At 38.3% G+C, this 20,148-nt stretch overlaps 1 long non-coding RNA gene across 2 annotated transcripts in view; it reads right to left on the reverse strand.

Annotated features, from left to right (window-relative positions):
• LOC115945077 (uncharacterized) overlaps positions 1-20,148 on the reverse strand; it is a 192,885-nt gene that overhangs the window by 139,258 nt on the left and 33,479 nt on the right. For both annotated transcript variants that reach the window (XR_014138614.1, XR_014138618.1), the window contains exon 4: positions 7,934-7,998. This is a non-coding gene — a long non-coding RNA (uncharacterized LOC115945077). The remainder of the gene's footprint in view (positions 1-7,933; positions 7,999-20,148) is intronic.

Below are 20,148 nucleotides of genomic sequence, written 5' to 3' on the forward strand. Positions count from 1 at the left end.
CTAACTGCTATAATAGAGACAACACCTTGGCATCTCAATAGCTTAACATCATAGATATTTATTTCTCACTTATATAGAGTCCAATTAGTAATGATATAGGGGAAGGGCTCTGTTCCACATAATTACTCCAGGCTCCTGGCTCCCTCCCCATTTGTGACTTCTCCATCCCTTTTGTCCTTAGAGGTCTATCTACTCATGTGACAAATGATGAAAGAAATGGCAAAGGAAACATACTTCGTTCCTAACTCTTTGTCTTAGAAGAATATATGCTATTGTTGTTCACTTTCCAATAGCATGATGCAAGGGGAGATCAGAAATGCAGTCCCTGACTGAGCAGTCACTTCCTATCAGCAACTTTATTTCAAGGGATGAATACAAGTCTATATTGGATAGTTGACTGCCTGCGCCACACTACTGGGGGAAGAGGGAGAAAAGAAACCATTCAGAAAACAAAACCAAAAAAAAATAGGTCTTAGAAAGTAAAAGTGTAACAGCAGTTATTAAATATACATTGTAAGAGTTGGAAGATACAATTGAGAAAATATGAAAAAAAAAATTGAGAAAACCTGGCAGAAAGCATAGCAAAAGGGGAAAAGGATGGAAAATAGGACGGAAACATTAAAAAAAAAAAAAAAAAAAAAGTCAACCCATAGAATCTAATATCAAAAGGTATTCCAGAAAGGAAAATATAGGGAAAAGAGGGGGAAAAATAATAGCCAAATAAACAATTCAGGACAAATTCACAGAACTGTGAAAAATGAATCAACAGATTGAAAAATTTTATCAAAGGACTGACATAAGAGATAAAATAGACTCACGCCAAGATGTTTCAGATCACCGGGGACAACAAAAAGATTTGAAATGTTTTAAGAGCAAAAAAAAAAAAATCATAGTTCCCACAGTGATCAAAAATTAGAGTGGCACTGGACTTCTCAATAGTAAAATGGCAGCTGGAAGAGAGGGGAGCAGTTACAGAGAAGCACTCAGCCTCGAATTCTGCACCCGGCCAAACAGGCAACTGAGAGAGATGCCATGATAATAAAGATGGTGTCACACAGGCAAGGCCTCCAAAAGTTTACCTGTCATGAAACCTTCTTTCAGGATGCTACTAGAAGTTGTGTTCCACCAAAACAAGGAACGAACTGAGGAAAGGAGTAATGGAGAGCTAGGAGGACAGGATCCAATCTGAGAGAAAAATAAAGAAAATCCACAGAATGACGGAGAACAGAAATTTCAAGACAGTTCTGGCATCAGGCCTAGATTTCAACCAATCTCCACAGGAGCAGAGAGACGTGTTATTAAACAGATGACATTCACAGCATACCTGGAATACTGGCCTGACAGCGAGGGAGTATTTCAGGAGTGGCAGGCAAAGTTGGAGATGCAGTAAAAGTAGTAATAGCAGCAGGAGCAGTGCTAGGATTACAAAAGAAATGAATTTTTTTAGAGATTTTATTTATTTATTTGAGAGAGAGACAGAGAGAGAGAATGCACATGAGCGGAGGGGGGGGGGGCAGAGGGAAAAGCAGACGCCCCTCTGAGCAGGGAGCCTGCCGTGGGGCTCCTTCCGGGGATTCCCAGATCATGACCTGAGCTGAAGGCAGACGCTTAACCGACTGAGCCACCCAGGGGCCCCAACAGAAATGAATTTAACTTAAACCTGGCTGAAGGAAAAGAATAAATTAAAGAGCGTAAGAGTATGTATGAGATACTAGTCATATATGATTGAGTAGTCGGGTAAAATTGCAGGTTCTGTAAAATGCCTAGCTCTGCCTTAAAGCATAGAGGTTGTTTTCATTTTTCACATTCCATGCCATTGCACTTTTCAGGAACCCATCCCTGAAAGCAGAAGAGGGCCTATGTGGCCACTATGGAGAGACACACATATTTTCTTTCCAGGGGTGGCCTAGGTTTTACCTTCTCACAATGGTTGCCTTTAATATGCACCATTAGTTCAAATCATTTGGTGGCTTCTGTAAAAACATTGGCAACAATTTCAAACTTTTATTAAAATTTTGATGTTTTAAAGTTTAAATTATGTCCTTTGAGGAAAGGTATTGGCAATTCTCTGTGCATGTTCTGCAAAATAAAATTAATCTTTAATAATTAAGAACAAGAAAGGCAACTTGGAACTCTGCAAAAGTAGGAGACTTACCTATCCATCTGGTACAATTTGTGCCAGCCATGGCAATTAGTACAGATTTAATACTTAAAAGAAAATTCCTATAAGTAAAAAAAAAAAAAAAGCCATATTACCCTGACCTGGATTACTAAATTTTAGAAATCATCTTTGATATTCATACCATAGCAGGACTTATGTGAGTGGAAAATATAAACCCTATCTTGTTTAAGCCAGGTTTTTTTTTTCTTATATATACATCTTCACTCCATCTCTAACTATTAAAGACATCAAAATACACTCCCACCCACCTCCACACCAAAAATTGCAAGTTTGGATCAGATAATAGTGTGAGGCACTGGTTAGGATGAAGGTTCAGCAGGGTTTCTCAAAAGGGAACTTGTGAATCACATACCTAAGAACTGTGTGGGGTATTTGCTAAAAATGCAAATTCCTGGGCCCTGCCACAGAACAACTGATTCAAAATCTCTATGGTAGATCTGAAAATCTGATTTTTTTTTTTTTAATTTACCAATATGCCCTGTGATTTTCATGCAGCTGAAATTTAAAGATGCATTGCTTTAGGATGTGGGATACAAAGGTCAGATCACTATAGAAGTCATAGTGCCACAGACTCCAAGCAAAGTCAAGGGACCCTCATTCTCAGACACAGAAGCAGGATCAGGTTCCTTCGGAAGCCAAAGAGTCACTAAAACTGGAGAATAAGGAAGCGAGCCTTGAAGATACGGTTTGCAAGGGCTGAGCTCAACATAAATAAGGTTCTTCCTAATTTTCTGCAGAAGTAGAGGCTTGTGATTGCAGACATTCTTGCATCTGCATTATTATTTTATTACTTTCATGACACTAATTTTCTAAATTTTGTTTTTAAATAAAGAATTGAGATAAAGCAATGTGGGCTGTGTGTTTTGGTGTCTTTAACTGTTAGGATTGAGTATAGCTGCCTGTATAGGAAATAACCCTGGCTTAAGCAAGATGGGAGTTTTATTTTCGTCTCATGTAAGAGCTGATAAAGCAGGTCCATAATTTCTTCAGGGGCCCATGCTTCTTCCAGGTCTCTGCTCTACCATCCTAATAGTCTGGATGCTTGTGCTTATGTTTATATTATGGATGCCGGGCCTCTAGGCATCGTGTCCTGTTCCAAGCAGCAGGAAGGGATAATGGCAGAAGTGTGCATATCAACCAAATCGGCCTCCTTTTTAAGGTGCTTTCCCAAAAGCCCTACAAAACAACTTCCAGCTACCCTTCATCAGCCAGTTTCCATTGGCTATGCAAAGAAGCTTGTGAAATGTAGTTTTGGCTGGGCATATTGCAACCTCCAGCAAAACTGAGGTTCCATTGCACAAAGAGAGGAGGAGAATGGATATGGAGTAGGTACCCGGAAGTCTAAATTCTGTCCTGTACTTAATATTTGGCTATGTGAAATTCACCCATCTTCCCTAGGCCTCAGTTTTCTCATTTGTAAAACAGAAACCGATACTTTTCATGATTGTTAAAACATTTAAAGATAACATATGTAAAAATCTGGACACACAGTAGGGATTTAATAAATGATAACCCCCAAAGAAGCTCTAACTTCTACAATATATTTGTGTGCTTACTGAATATTGTTGTTGAAAGGTTAATTATCTGATCACGTACAATGTCATCAAATACCAAACTACATCACACTGCCTTGCCAGGGCAACTAAACTACTTCGTTCTATCTCGTTTCATTATCTCCGTCCTACCCTCTGGAGAAGTACCAATTAGGAGTTAACACACTCTCCCAAGGTTAGTCAACTGCTGAAGAAAACTAAGTATCTAGAAATAATGGAAAAGATAAATAATAAAGAAATCCACACAGCATGTGTGATATACGATCCACATCCATATAACCCTTTACTCTCCACGGAAGAAATGGCCTCATTAACCCAATAGACAGCTTGTCTTAAAGACATACCACTTTCCTTTTTAAAAACTGCAAGTCCAGGCCTCTCCAGTCATGTTTCTACCAGGAGACTACAGGATCTAAGCATTTCTATTCTACTATTATTCCTTTCCCGACTTGTTTTTTTGTAGATCAAAAAATATGACCACAAAGTCCTCCCATCCCAGGAAGCATGCCCCTTTGCAATGTGATTTATTAATTCTTCTATCAAGAGTTAGTCTATTCCTCTACCTCTTGAATCTAGGCTGGTCTTGAACTCGCTTTGACCAATAGAAGGTGGCAAAGTGACATAATGCAACTTACAAGACTACATAGGCCTTAATAGGCTTTATGGCTCTGGCTTCACCCACTCGGAGCCCTGTTCTGAGGCTGCCATGTAATAAGAGAGCAGGTCTGGTCTATGGGGAGCCAACACAGGCACCCTGGGGGACAGCCAGCACCAACAGCCAGACACGTGAGTTAGACGTCTCAGACCTTCTAGCCCAGGCTGAATGCAACTCTGAGTGAGAGAGCCCGGAAGAAATCAGCAGAGGAACCACCCAACCAACAGACCAAATGGTGAGAAGTAATAAATTGTTGTTATTGTAAGTCATTAAGCTTTAAAGGAATTTGTTATACAGCAATATAAACTGAAATATTATCATCTCGAGAAGAAATACAGTGAAGCTTTTATTTCCTTTCCAGTGATCTTTACACTGTGAAAAGAAACCTAATACAGTCCTAGCACATGGTGGGTGCTTAATAATTACTGGCAGAATGAATGAATGAATGAGTCATGGCAAACTCCCTTTAACTCAATAAAGATCTACAGTCTGTAATCTGCTCATCATTAAATCTCCACCAGAATCAAGATCAGAGCACCATCTATGGGTCAACAGATAACTGTGAAGAGGCAAAGCAGGGAAGAGTTCACACTCCCTTCATTTTAATGTGAAATTTAATAATTTGGTAACACTTCAGAGTGAGCCATATGCTTGTCTTAGAGAAGAAAATCATTATATAGATGCACTGGGTGTCTTTTTTTTTCCCCCTCTCTCCTCTCTCTCTTTTATAGTAGGAGCAGCTTCAATATATAATGGTTTCCCCTATTTTATTGTTATTTAAAAACCTACCCCCAAACCAAATTCACCCTTTATGAACTCAGACTGTAGTATCAGATGAGATTATTTATAACTTTTCCTAATTTTAGATTAGGAAATAGTTAATATTAGAAATCCCCAGGAATTTACATGGCTCAAAGTAAATGCTTTAGAAATATCTTATTGAGAATTGCTTTTAATTGCCACAATGGAAGATCAGTAAGCTACCCTTTGAAATTTTTCCAGTCGAAAATCACTGTGCCTATGTTCTATGATGTAGAACTTCAGTGCATCAATTGCCCATCTGAGTGTTGGAGTAAACCCAAATTGCCTTGCTAGGAAAATCTTGGCCTTTTGCACAAAATCTCATCAGGCACATATCCATGGAAGATCATATGGCCTTTGAATCAGATATATGTGCTGTTGGAAGAGAAGATTCTCCCCTTACTGCTAATCTTTATGCAGCGAGCAGAAATGAGAGGGGCACCCAGCAGTACCTCACCTCCACAAGCCATTTGGTTCCTTTTAGTTGGCATTTATAGACCTAATTCCCAGCTTGAATAAGCAGTCAGGGATCCCTTTATGAAAACTGGCTTCCTCTGTGGTTAGGGGTCCCCTTTTCTTCTGTTTTGTTTGTTTTTCTTCTTCTGTGGTCATCGGCTTCTTGTGACAGGGGAATCCTTGTGGTATAGGAGTTCCTTGTAATACAGGGACGGTTGTGGTTAGGGTACCTTGTAACACAGCAGGACTCTGGACAGACATAACTTGTTACCAAGAGGGATTTGGGCCAGAGGTGACATAGGGTGAGCCCAGACACTCTCAGAAGAATAGAGGTAATGTGGTCCTTATTAATGCTTAAATGACACAGGAGATATCAGTTGACTTTGAAGTATATACAGAATTTGTGCACTTAAAATTATTACCAGGAAATATAATCCAAACTCTCTTTTATTTCTTATCCAAAAGTGTGTGAGTATGTGTGTTTATGTATGTATGTATTTATGTCTGTATGTATGTGAGGGGAACTGAGAGAGAGAGAGAGGGAGGGAGGGAGGGAGGGAGAGAGGGAAGAGACACAGAGAGACAGAGAGATAGTGAGACAGAAAGAATACTACTACTATACTATTCCTGGAGATTTGCCTGAAGGCTATGCCATACTTCCATTCCTCTAAATATTCTAAAATATATTCCCAGATCAGCCAGACCATAAGAGGAAAGGAACGTGTATTTCATGATTTTAACCATCACATAATTTCCTTCATTTGAGCAACCATTATTTTTAGTTAGGACTTTCTTACCTGGTCTTCCTATGTGTGTTTCCATACCCCTCTGATGCATTCTCTACATGCCAATCAGGCTGTTCCTTGGAAACTGCTAATCCTATCTTGTCACATGTCTGGTTAAAACCTTCTGTGACTTCCTACTGGACTTTACATTAAAGACAAAATCTTTAACATTCCCCTTTGGGCTATGTATGACCTCATCCTTACTTCCCTCTTCAGTTTCTTTCTAGGTCACTTGGCCCCCGTCACTAATCTGATGGAATTATGAAGAAGGAGGTCCAGCAAATAATGTTTCTCTTCCCTATACAAGTTCTAAACCAATTGCTTAGGCAAAAGAACAAGATAAATGAGAGACTTATTACATTGGTATTGAAGAATATAGCCTTTAAATGAAGGGAATTTCTGAAGGCTAAACCTGAGAATTAGGTTTACCCTTCCAGATACAGGCAGTACTGAATGACTTTCCTCATGCCTGCAGGCAGAGCCTCAGTTACTAAGTTTAAGTCCATCTTTCTCATGGAAACCAGATAAATAGGGAAGAGGTATTCCCCCTTCGAAGACCAACTGTGAAAATTTGAGGTTTGAGCTCAATTGGGATTAAAAATTAAGCACAATTTGAGTTAGGCGTTCTTCTAAGAATGTGGGCAGCCTCACATGGAGAAATACATTAAGTAGAGCATGCCAATTATGTAGGAGGCTCCCAACAAATGGTATAACCAAAGTGGACTCCAGAAATTACAATATAGAATCATTAATCCTCAAGGAACAAAGAGAGAAAGTTGTTTTTGCAACTCAATTTTTACAAGGTTTTTTCCATAATTTCCCAAAAGGGAGGTTCTGGGACAACTAGCAGTTCAGTATCACGGTATTTTCCTTGACATGCTTTAACTGAAGTACTACATGCATATAGAATGGGCTCAGTGCCCGCGTGGATGAGGGCATGGAGGAATTCTTCCCCAAAGGCTGATCCAGAAGGATCCCCTCTGGGTCCCTGAAGAGGACCTGGCCAATGAAGGGGAGTCCCACCCCTGTTCCTTATACACTGTGAAAGAAGCTCAGACATGCTTTTAACTGAAATACCACATGCCTACAGAAAAGTATACAAGTCATAAAGGCCTGATATGTTTTCACAAAATGAACACATCTGGGTAACTAAGCACATTATATTACCTCAGAGCCCCTCCCCCCTCCTTGTGTTTCCTTTCAGTCAGTAAAATAGCATGTCTCCATACACTACACTATAGAGAGCAATTATGCTGTTGGGGAGGAGAGTGGGAATGAAAGGGTAGGTAAGGAGGAAATTTCACATTTGCCATGTGCTGTTTTAATTTTGCCTATCAAGAATATAACTATATATTACCTCTGAAATAAAACAATTTACACCCTTCCATCTTAACCCAGTGATTCCCCTTGATGATCCTGTATTGCCATGTTCCATTCACGTACAGTGATTATGAGCACAGACTCTGAAGCAATATAGAAATGAGCTGATGTCATGTCTTACCAATCAGGAGCAGCTTCTGGGCCTCAGTCAAGTTACTCAAATTCCCAAAGCCTGAGTCCCATCATCTAAAAAAATCATGATAATAATAACAAATTCATAAAGGATTAAATGAGATAGCATTTGTTAAGTAATTAATATAGTACCTGAAACATACTAAGGGTTCTCTACATTGTACCTATTTTATTCTATGGAATAAAAATGTCGGGTAACTGGCCTTTGGAGATTGAAGAATATACTTTAAGTCATTAAATTAAAAATATAGTTATTCTCTTTTTACTTGGAATAGTTGAAGATAACGAGTGGTATTTACCATTCACAGTGTCTGAGAAACACAGAGCTAGCTAACGGTATCTTAGAAATCATCAGATTCATTGATTTGCTTGTTTAGACAAATGAATAAACTGAAACCAAAACAGTCAATGATTTGTTTTTACTCCACCATCTGCTCCAAAAAAACTAAAAAACCTGATTTCAATTTCTCTGACTTCCAGTCCAGTGCTTTCCCTACTATGCCATGATCCATTCACTCAGCCATACCCCAGTAGAGCTAACAGTTATTGAGTGTCTCATAAGTATATTGCCAGTACAATTCAGACTAAAATGGCTATCCCAGGAAAAGGTGGAAAAACACTTTCTATTAGATCAGGCTGACTTCCATTTATTCCATCAGCAGCATCTGTGCTTACTGGAAGGGACTTCAAGGAGACTACCTATGTATTAGAAGATAGCTAATATGTGGTATTAAAAATTAATTCCATTTCTGAATATACTGAACAAGAGGGGATCTTATCAGCCATCTGCTGCTGAGTCCTCTGTTGTCCTGGTTGCTTATATTTATGCTAATGAAAAATCAACCCAAAGGGCTGCAGAAATCTTTCATTCTTCTCTCTCCCTCATATGCATCCTATCTAGGAAAAGGGATTGAGCCTAAAATTAGAGAGTTGTGAATTCAACTTGAGTGGAAAAGTGTAAGGAGACAAGTAGGGCTTGAGGAAGAAGGGAGCAGGTGTCATGGAAGAATTTCCTAAAGTATTGCTGGCTTTGGTTTGGGGGTGGGGGCTTGTGATTCAATTGAGAAAAGAGCTTCAAACTTGGGCTTGAATCTTGACTTCTTGGTGTTGAATCTTACTGTTCATTCTGTGGCCTTGTCTTAGTCCCTTCTTTTGCTTGGCATTCATTTCCTCATCCCTAGAGCATCTTTTACAATTGATCTCTGAAACTGTAATATAATTGTCGGCAGCTATGAAAGAATTTCAAACTGTTTAAAATATGAAGAAAGCGCTAATGTTTCAGCCACTCAACATACTATACAGCTAAATCAGTCTCATAATTATTATTTCTATTATTCTTTTTTAAACCTTATTGACAAATCAGGAAAACCTTAAAACTTTTTTTATTGCTTTAAAAATATCTAAGGGGTGCCTGGATAGCTCAGTCGGTTGAGCATTTGATCTTGATTTTGGTTCAGGTTGTGATGTCAGGGTCCTGGGATCAGGCCCTATGTCGGGCTCCCCGCTCAGCAGGGAATCTGCTTGAGATTCTCTCTCTGCCCCTTCCCTGGCTCTCTCTCTCTCTCTCCCACTCTCCCCCTCTTGCTTTCTCTAAAATAAATAAATAAATAAAATCTTCAAAAATAGTTAAGATTGGGAACTGCACATTTCCTGTATTTTCTTTTAATAAATAGGAATACTTCGATCAGCAAAGAGGATGCCTAGACATGCATATGTTGGCAGATCAAAGAAAGATTAATATTTAATACATTGAAATGAACATAAAGGAGTAGAAAAACAAAATTTTTCTTAACCAGAAAATGTATGTATTTTATCAAATGACCATATACTTTATGTTCTTTCAAAAGCATAACACATAGCATCAATAATTCCAAGTACTTATTTTGTTAATGGTATATTCTTGAAAATAAGTAATATCACCCTATCACCTTCTGTACAGTACTTCAAAAAGATGTATTCCTTATGTATGTGTTCACAGTACTGACTCTCAAAAGTGAAGCACATAAGAATCAATCTCAAAACAAACTTTGATTCCCATTTTAATAGGCTGGCATATTTGTAAAAGTGACATTTTCAAGGAAACTTATTCAACAAAGTATTAAAAATTTGGTGGTTATTGACTATAAAGGCTTAATTAATCTTTATTATAAAGTTCACTTTTTTCTCTGTTTATATTCTTTACAGTGAACAGATACATTGGGTTATATCATCCAAAGAATAATAGATGAAGGAATTGTTTCTAAAGTAATTCTAACCACTCTGGTTATGAAATACCATACCCACAAAAAGTACATTAAACACAAATACACAGGATGGTGAATAAATATAAAGCAAACACTCATGCATCTACCACTTGGGTCAGACATAGAGTAAGTGCTGACAGCCCTACAGATACCGCCCATGAGTTTCTTCTTTAATATACTCCTCTCTCCCCATCTGAGATAACTATCATGACTTTTACTATAATATCTCTTCATTTTCTTTATACCATTACCACCAATGTATTTATATCTAAAAATACAGTTTACTTGTGTCTGTTTTGATCAGGATGTATGTATTATCTTGTGATTGGCTCTTTTTTTCAACATTATGCTTACATAATTAATCCACATTGCTACATAGAGTTGTAGTTTGTTCACTTATGTATATACTGTGTACGATGTCATCATATAAATGTATAAAATGTATTTATCTATTCCAATATTGGTACACATTTGGTTTACCTCCAGTTTTTGGATATCACAAGCAGTTCTATTCTGAATATTCTTATAAGGTACCCTGGTACAAATGTGCACAAGTTTCTCTAGGTGTCAAAAACTATGGAGGGTCTGAACTCATACCCTGCTTGTAAGCTAACAAGTCAATCTGCCAGTTTCATGAAGACTGGTAGCAGACATGAGACTCCTGGATCAGAGGTGAAGGACAGTTTCTCACAGGAATAGTAATAAGCAGAGAGTCAGCATTTGCACCAATTCCCTGAGCCTTAATTCCCACAAGATGACACAAAGAGGACCAGACCAATGCCTGTAAACAGTGGGCTACACTACAGAAGAGGAACCCTAAGCTCAGGGAACTCGAATTTTTTTTAATGGACAATAAGTCTGGCCAAATGTTGTTCCAGTAGGGACACTATCTCTATCTTCCAAGTCTATTTTCTGCACAAATATTCTGGAAAAGAGAGAAGAAAGGCAGTTAGTAGCTCTGCTCAAAAGATGCATAGAAATGTAAGAAAGCCATGGAAAATTACCTCCGAATATTAGGAATAGATTACTTTATGAGAAAATTAACTTTCCTATTTTTCTTCTACATTAATTTTTTTTAAAGAAACATTAGTTTCTGAAACATGAATTTGTGAAAATATTAAAGTTGCCAGTTACACATGTATTTTAAAACATGAATTATTAAAGGTAAGTTTTTAATTTTTTTTTAAATTCTAAATTTCATGGCTTAAGGATAGTTCAGAAGAGAATTTTTGTTTTGTTTTCTTTTTTTTTTAAGATTTTATTTATTTATTTTGAGAGAGAGAGAGAGAGACTGAGCGGGAGGGAATGGTAGAAGGAGAGGGAGAGGAAGAAGCAGACTCCCCACTGAGCCGGGAGCCAGACACAGAACTAGATCCCAGGACCCTGAGATATGACCTGAGCTGAAGGCAGACACTTAACCAGCTAAGCCACCCAGGCATCCTCTTTTGTTTTATTTTCTTACTTAAAGCTGGTGAAATAAAATTCTCCACAAACTCTTCTTTATTTCCTCAAATTCTTAAGAAAATTTCTAATTCCACGCTCAATTCCCTAATCCATTTTAGGCAACATTACTGTAAATGCACTAATTGTTTGCACAAGGGATAAAAGTGAGCACAGGGAGGAAAATACTAAATTGATCATGACTGAAATCCTTTCCCAGCACCAAGGTGAGCCTCAGGTGCCATCATGACCCCCTACTGTATCATTTTAGCTCTAATTTCTCCCTTATCAAAGCACTCCTGTATAGCCATGTCTGTCAGAGAAGATGTCCTTAAAAACAGATTACATTAAGTAATAGCCTTGCACAAGAACCTATGGAATTTGGCAAGTGCTACAAATCAGGTTGTGTTTTGTTGGTGTTTTTTAAACATTACCAACTGTATTGAACATGTCTTTTTCTCTGATGCTTTGACATCTTGCATGACAATAGAAGAGACTGTCCTTTCCAAGGTTAGCCAATTTCCTAGAGAGAGCAAACAACTTGCCTGGGAGCATGCTTTTCATATGCAAACCAACAAATCCAAAGCTCGACCCCACAACTACCCTCTTTATCTAACTAGCTCTTGTATTCAGGGCCTTTATCCATCTACCCCAGGGCCAGGTACCAGACAACTAGAGAAAGCCCTTATTTCCCAGAACCCACCAAAATTATCCAAACTAGCCAATCCTAAACCTGCTTCCCCTACCTCACTTATTCCCTATCAGTCTTCTAGAAATCTTAGTCAATATAAAACATGTAAGTCAATGCAAGACAATTTCGGAAAGAAAAAGAATAGCTTTCAGATTTTAGTTTCTAACATTCCTCCAATAAAAGGAACCAGGGCTCTTGGAGGAATGAATTTTGCCCACATTGCCTTCTGCTCCCTCTGCCTTTGACCAGCCCTGGCATTTCCCTGTGTGGCCCAGCATGGCATTCCATGCTTCATGTTTCTAGAAATTGGTGAGTATAAAAACTTCTTTCATCATGAAAGCCATTTCTTTGTCTATGTGTCTTAGTCTACCTGATTAAAACAAATCTCAGGTACATCTTAAAACACCAGCACCCCTTTTAATGCCATCAACTCTAACTACACCCTACCCACACAAATATATTTTTATAGTCAAGAGGTCCCTCTGTTCCTGCTTATTTTTTCATGTTGGTTTAGAAATAATGAAAGTAGAGATAGCACACACTTTTGACAGCACACACTTAAATATAAGAAAAGAAGTCAATAAAGGGTAAAGCTCAGCATAAACTTTGGCAAGACCAACTCACTGCTAGGCTATATCTAAGGAAGAGGAATTCTAGTATAATTACCAAGCATGGTCTCTAAAGAGTTTTCAGAAGTTTTTTAAATTGAGTTGCTGAGGACAACAAAATTGGTTGTCCAAACACCTCTTTCTGCCAATCCCTGTATGTCCCCTTGTATTTGTCTCTGCGACACACAGAAATGGAGATCATGGGTCTTTCCAAAGTTGGAACTCTCCTATAATCAATTTCTCAGAGATTTTGCAAATGGTTGTCTGGGGAAGAGTTGCTGAGAGGTGAGTAAGCCAGCAACAGCCTATTTTGCCATGAGCCTCGGAGGGGTGATTCAGGTTTCATATCTAAGGAAATGCATCCCAACATCTAGCTGCAATGAGCTTAGAACTGGTGAGCCCCATTTGGAACAAAAAGAACCTGTTACAGCTAGCATATAGGTGAAACCTATTCTTAAGACCCCTGAAGAATCTTAAAAGAGTGTTGAGTTGAATGAACTTATCACTTATGATGGAATTTCTTTAAGAAGATACCTACTCAGATTTATTATAGAGCCAGATTCAGTATTGAGAGCTTGAAAGAAAATCCAGCAAGAATGTGATAAGCAGTTATCACCTAAGGAAAAGATGATAGAGAAGAACACAGACATCTAGGAAAGAGTACTGGCTATGGTTATGGCTGGGTTACTAGAGGAATTAAAATGCACAGAAAAGAAAGAGAAATGTTCATGAATGAAGATGACAGAAGATTATTACTGTACTCGCCTCCCCGTTTCTCACAGAGCTAATAAGAAAGGCAACCCACTGATCTGAAAAGATTGCAAGCAGGAAGGTCAAGAAGGAAAGAGGCAGGATGCCTTTGAATAAGCAAGTCATTTGGGTAGTATCTAGACAAGAAAGCAAATTCTATGTTCCTATGGTGGCTCCAGAGAAGAACACTTTTACAAAAGCCTGTCAATATAAATTAGATTAGGACATTTGTTTACCCAACAATGTGCCAAAAGCAGAGAAAGGACTGCATAGGCCAGATAGAACAGCACTTACTACATTTAACCAAATCCAATTGTGAACCTGGGAATCCTATCTAGGAGCAAAACAAGACAAATAAGAGAAGAGCAAAAGAGCAGTCAGGCATTTGCTGAATCACGTGGGAAATGACTAAAGACACTGCAGAGACAATGACAGTCTCCCTAGCGTGAGACCATGGACTTCAAGGTAATAAACTGAGTGTGCCCCAGCAACCCCCCTCAAAGATTTAAAAATAATAGTTCTCAAGCCTCTTTAACAGTCTCCCAGTCAAAGGCTTCAGTGCTTTCATTTGCCAGACACCATCAAAAGATCAAGAAGCAAAGAGAGGGAAATGGATGCTGTGAGTAGCTGGGTGCCTACGAGCATACAAAATTAAAATGTGAACATTGCATTTAATTTGACTTTCCTTAAGAAAGGTAATGGACCACAAAAGTAGACTTAGGGAACTCAACTACTTATTTTTTTTTTTAAAGATTTTATTTATTTATTCATGAGAGACAGAGAGAGAGAGAGAGAAGCAGAGGGAGAAGCAGGCTCCCAAGGAGTAGGGAGCCCGATGCGGGACTCGATCCCAGGACCCTGGGATCATGACCTGAGCCGAAGGCAGACGCTTAACCATCTGAGCCACCCAGGCGTCCAGGAACTCAACTACTTATTAAAACGTAATAACATTTGAAAAAAAAAAAAAAAAAAGTAATAACATTTGTATCACAGGAGTCCCAGAAGATGAAGAGAGAGATAAAAGGGCAGAAGGTTTATTTGAACAAATTTTAGCAGAAAAATTCCCTAATCTGGGGAAGGACACAGGCCTTAAAATCCAGGAAGCACAAGAACTCCCATTAAATTCAACAAAAGCTGACCATTGCAAAGGCGTATCATCCTAAAATTCACAAAATACACAGACAAGGAAAGAATCCTGAAAGCAGCAAGGGAAAAAATGTCCTTAACCTACAAGGGAAGACAGATCTGATGCACAGTGGATCTGCCCACAGAGAGTTGGCAGGCCAGAAAGGAGGGGAAGGAAATACTCAACGTACTGAATGGGAAAAATATGCGGCCAAGAAATCTTTATCCAGCAAGGCTGTCATTCAGAATAGAAGGAGAGATAAAGAGTTTTCCACACAAACAAAAACTAAAGGAGTTTGTGACAACTAAACCAGCCCTGCAAGAGATTTTAAGGGGGACTCTTTGAGTGGAGGAAAAAAAGACCAAAAGCAATAAAGACTAGAAAGGACCAGAGAACATCACCAGAGACACCAAATCTACAGGTAACACAATGACACTAAATTCATACCTTTCAATAATCACTCTGAATGTAAATGGACTAAATGGGCCAATCAAAAGACATAGGGTATCAGAAAGGATTAAAAAAAAAAAAAAGACCCATTGATTATGCTGCCTATAAGAGACTAGACCTAAAGACACCTGCAGATTGAAATTGAGGTGATGGAGAACCATCTAGCATGCTAATGGAGGTCAAAAGAAAGCCAGAGTAGCCATACTTATATCAGACACACTAGATTTTAAAACAAAGACTGTAACAAAAGAGGAAGAAGGGCATTATATGATAATTAAGGGGTCTATCCACCAAGAATATCTAACAATGGTAAATATTCATGTTCCCAACTTGGGAGCACCCAAATATATATATCAATTAATAATAAGCACAAAGAAACTCACTGATAATAGTACAATAATAGTAGAAGACTTTAACACCCCACTTACAGCAACGGACAGATCATCTAAGCAGAAAATCAACAAGGAAACAATAGGTTTGAATGACACACTGGACCGGATGGACTTAACAGATATATTCAGAGCATTTCATCCTAAAACAGCAAAATACAAATTCTTCTCAAGTGCACATGGAACATTCGTCAGAACAGATCACATATTGGGTCACAAATCAGCCCTCAACAAGTACAAAAAGATCAAAATCATACCATGCATGTTTTCAGACCACAATGCTATGAAATGAAGTAAACCACAAGAAAAAATTTGGAAAGACCTCAAGTGGAGGTTAAAGAACATCTTACTAAAGAATGAATGGGTTAACCAGGAAATTAAAGAATAATTTTTAAAAAGTACATGGAAGCAAAAGAAAATGAAAGCATGACAGCCCAAAACCTTTGGGAAACAGCAAAGGCAGTCCTAAGAGAGAAGTATATTGCAGTAAAGGCCTACCTCAAGAAGCATGAAAAGTATCAAATGCAAAACCTAACCTTACACTTAAAGGAGTTAGAAAAGGAACAGCAAATAAAGCCTAAAGCAAGCAGAAGAAGGGAAATAATAAAGATTAAAGCAGAAATAAAGGTTATAAAAACAAAGAAAACCAGTAGAACAGATTAATGAAACTAAGAACTGGTTCTTCGAAAGAATAAAATTGATAAACCCCTAGCCAGACTTATCAAAAAGCAAAGAGAAAAGACCCAAATAGATAAAATCATAAATGAAAGAGGAGAGATCACAACCAACACCACAGAAATACAATTATAAGAGAATACTATGAAAAATTATATGCCAACAAACTGGGCAACCAGGAAGAAATGGACAAATTCCTAGAAACTTACAAACTACCAAAACCGAAACAGGAAGAAATAGAAAATTTGAACAGACTCATAACCAGCAAAGAAATTGAATCAGTAATCAAAAATCTCCCAGCAAATAAAAGTCTTAGGCTGGATGGCTTCCCTGGACAATTCTACCAGACATTTAAAGAAGAGTTAAAACTGGGGTCCCTGGGTGGCTCAGTCGTTAAGGGTCTGCCTTTGGCTCAGGCCCCACATCTGGTTCTCTGCTCACTGGGGAGCCTGCTTCTCCCTCTCTCTCTGCCCTTCCCCCTACTTGTGCACTCTGTCTCTCTCTCAAATAAATAAATAAATAAAATCTTAAAAAAAAAAAAAAAGTTAAAACCTATTCTTCTCAAACTGTCCCAAAAAATAGAAATGGAAGGAAAACTTCCAAATTCATTCTATAAGGCTAGCATTATCTTGATTCCAAAACCAGACAAAGACCCCAATAGAAAGGGAATTATAGTCCAATATCTCTGAAGAACATGGATGCCAAAATTCTCAGTAAAATACCAGCAAATCGAATTCAACAGTACATTAAAAGAATCATTCACCACAATCAAGTGGGATTTATTCCTGGGCTGCAGGGGTGGTTCAGTATTAGCAAATCAATCAATGTTATACACCACATTAATAAAAAAAAAAAGGATAAAAACTATATGATCCTCTCAATAGATGCAGAAAAAGAATTTGACAAAATGCAGCACCCTTTCCTAATAAAAACCCTCAACAAAATAGGGATAGATGGAACATATCTCAACATCATAAAGGCCATATTTGAAAGACGCATAGCTACTATTATCCTCACTGGGGAAAAACTGAGAGCCTTTCCCTATGGTCAGGAACAAAACAAAGATGTCCACTCTCACCATTACTACTTAACATAGTACTGGAAATCTTAGCCTCTTCAATCAGACAACAAAAAGAAATAAAATGCATCCAAATTGGCAAAGAAGAAGTCAAACATTCAGTATTTGCAGATGAGACGATACTCTATGTAGAAAACCCAAAAGACTCCACCAAAAAAATTGCTAGAACTCATATATGAATTCAGCACAGTTGCAGGATATAAAATCAATGTGCAGAAATCTGTTGCATTTTTATACACCAATAAGGAAGCAGCAGAAAAAGAAATCAAGGAATCTATCCCATCTGCAATTACACCAAAAACAGTAAGATACTTAGGAGTAAGTCCAACTAAAGAAGTAAAAGACCTATACTGTGAAAACTACAGAACACTTATGAAAGAAATTGAAGAGGACACAAAGAAATGGAAGAGCATTCCATGCTCATGGACTGGAAGAACAAATATTGTTAAAATGTCTATACTACCCAAAGCAATCTACACATTTAATGCAAACCCTATCAAAATATCACCAGCGTTTTCCAAAGAGCTAGAACAAACAATCCTAAAATGTGTATGGAACCACACAGGACCATGAATAGCCAAAGCAATCCTGAAAAAGAAAAACAAAACTGGAGGCATCACAATTCTGGACTTCAAGCTGTATTACAAAGCTGTAATCATCAAGACAGTATGGTACAGGCACAAAAACAGACACACGGACCAATAAAACAGAATAGAGGAACCAGAAATAGATCCACAACTATATAATTAACTAATCTTTCACAAAGCAGGAAAGAATATCTGATGGAAAAACAATCTTTTCAACAAATGGTGTTGGGAAAACTGGATAGCAACATGCAGAAGAATGAAACTGGACCACTCCGTCTGCCTGCCACTCTGCCTACTTGTGCTCTCTCTGTCAAATAAATAAATAAAATCTTAAAAAAAAATAAAAATAAATAAAATAAAAGTAGTTAGTACATAAACAAGTGTACAAATGAGTGATACAAAAAGTAAGTCAGTGTGAACAGCCAAAGATTTAGAGGTGGTAGCAGTGGTATACTGGTTTAAAAACGGGTTCTGGTGGGGTAGGGAATCCTGATTTTTACTGTTCACCAATTGCTATTGTGCAAATATTCCCACCACAGCTGATTCCAAACTACTGGAATGATGTCACTGGACACAGAGTTGAGAAGAGATACACACACTTGATAGAGTTTCCAGCACACCAATGTTGGAATTTGAGGAGTACCTTGACTGCCTGAATTAGAAAAGATGTTGGAGAGTAGAAGAAGTTCCAAGTCGAGAGGAACAGCTGCAATATAGCCTCTGAGTGAGGAGGAAGCACAGAGTATTAAGGGCATTGGTGGGAGGTCAGTCTGATTCGGTGAGTTTGGGTAAGCTTTTGGCAATTTCAAGCAGAGTAGATGACAGGGTCTGAACTTCATTCAGTTGCAGATGAGGAGTCAACAAAGATTCATGAAGAGACAGCTGACCTCCTGAAAGTAATCATTTAAGACCAGTCCTGGGTCTGTTGCAGTCCGAGACCCGGAGAACCCATACAAAATGAGAGCAGCAGGATTTCAGTGGCAGCAATGAGTGAAGAGGCAGACAGAACTGGAAGTGATAAGGCAGGGGGAAAAAATCTTGAAGATTGTATTTATTTATTTTATTTTATTTGAGAGGGAGAGAGAGAAAATGGAGGGGAGGGGCAGAGGGAGAGGGAAAGAATCCCAAGCGGACTCCTCGCTGAGCATGGATCCCGACGTGGGGTTCGATCTCACAACCTGGAGATTATGACCTAAGCTGAAACCAAGAGTCTGACTCTCAACCCACTGATCCACCCAGGCGCCCCACGGGTAAAAATTTTTGATGGCATCTTAAGACTTCTTGGATACGGAAGATGAGGAAAGAGAAAAGAGGACAGTGGCTAAAACTTTCAGTTCTGGGCTCAGAGATAAATTACCATCTCACTGAACAATTGAGGAGATACAATGGAGCCGAAGCTGGTTTATGGGGTCAGCCAATAACTTCAGCTCTAAATATACCCACTTTAGATCCCAGCAGTGTCAGCTCTACCTCCTACCCTTCAGAATTTCACAGGCCACAGAGATCTAGGGCCCCCTCTCCATCTACTGGGCCCTGTCATTCTCAAACCCCAAACCCGACACTGGAATTCTCTCCAATGAAATGATACAGCAGAGAACTTAAAATCTTTTTATTGCTGAAATAATCTTCTCCCCTCCCTTCCCTGTTATCCTTTCTCACCCTTTCCCTCCCCAATTCTGAGGATCTTTCTTTTATAGTAAATATTCTCACTTAAAAAAAAAAAATCCTTTCTGTAGTTAATTCCTATACTAAAACAGTGTTATAGTGTTATAATTTGTGTTTTTAATATCTCACTTTAGACATACTGGTATATTTATTATTCCATCCATTCTCCTAAAAAGTCCTATGGGATAAGTGAGGTTAGCTATAATTAACCTCGTTCTGTAAATGGAGAACTAAGGCATAACAGATAATTAATATAATCAAGAAACTGATTCAGAGGCAATTGCTAATTTGCAAATTCCTTTTCAATATCCTACCCAATAAACAAAATGTTGCTTCCAAACTCTTCTTTTCCTTTAAAAGAAAGATGCAACATAAATTTAGTTTTGTTGTGTAGCGTAATTCTAATTGAATCTCAAAGCAATATAAGGTAAAATCTAAACAAGAATTAGGAATAAATGCCTTCTAATCAAAATCCCTTTGGGGAGGGGCGGAGCAAGACGGC

The sequence above is a fragment of the Leptonychotes weddellii genome, chromosome 1 (assembly GCF_054177405.1).
Source record: "Leptonychotes weddellii isolate Sample4059 chromosome 1, ASM5417740v2, whole genome shotgun sequence".
NCBI classification, from domain to species: Eukaryota; Metazoa; Chordata; class Mammalia; order Carnivora; family Phocidae; genus Leptonychotes; species Leptonychotes weddellii.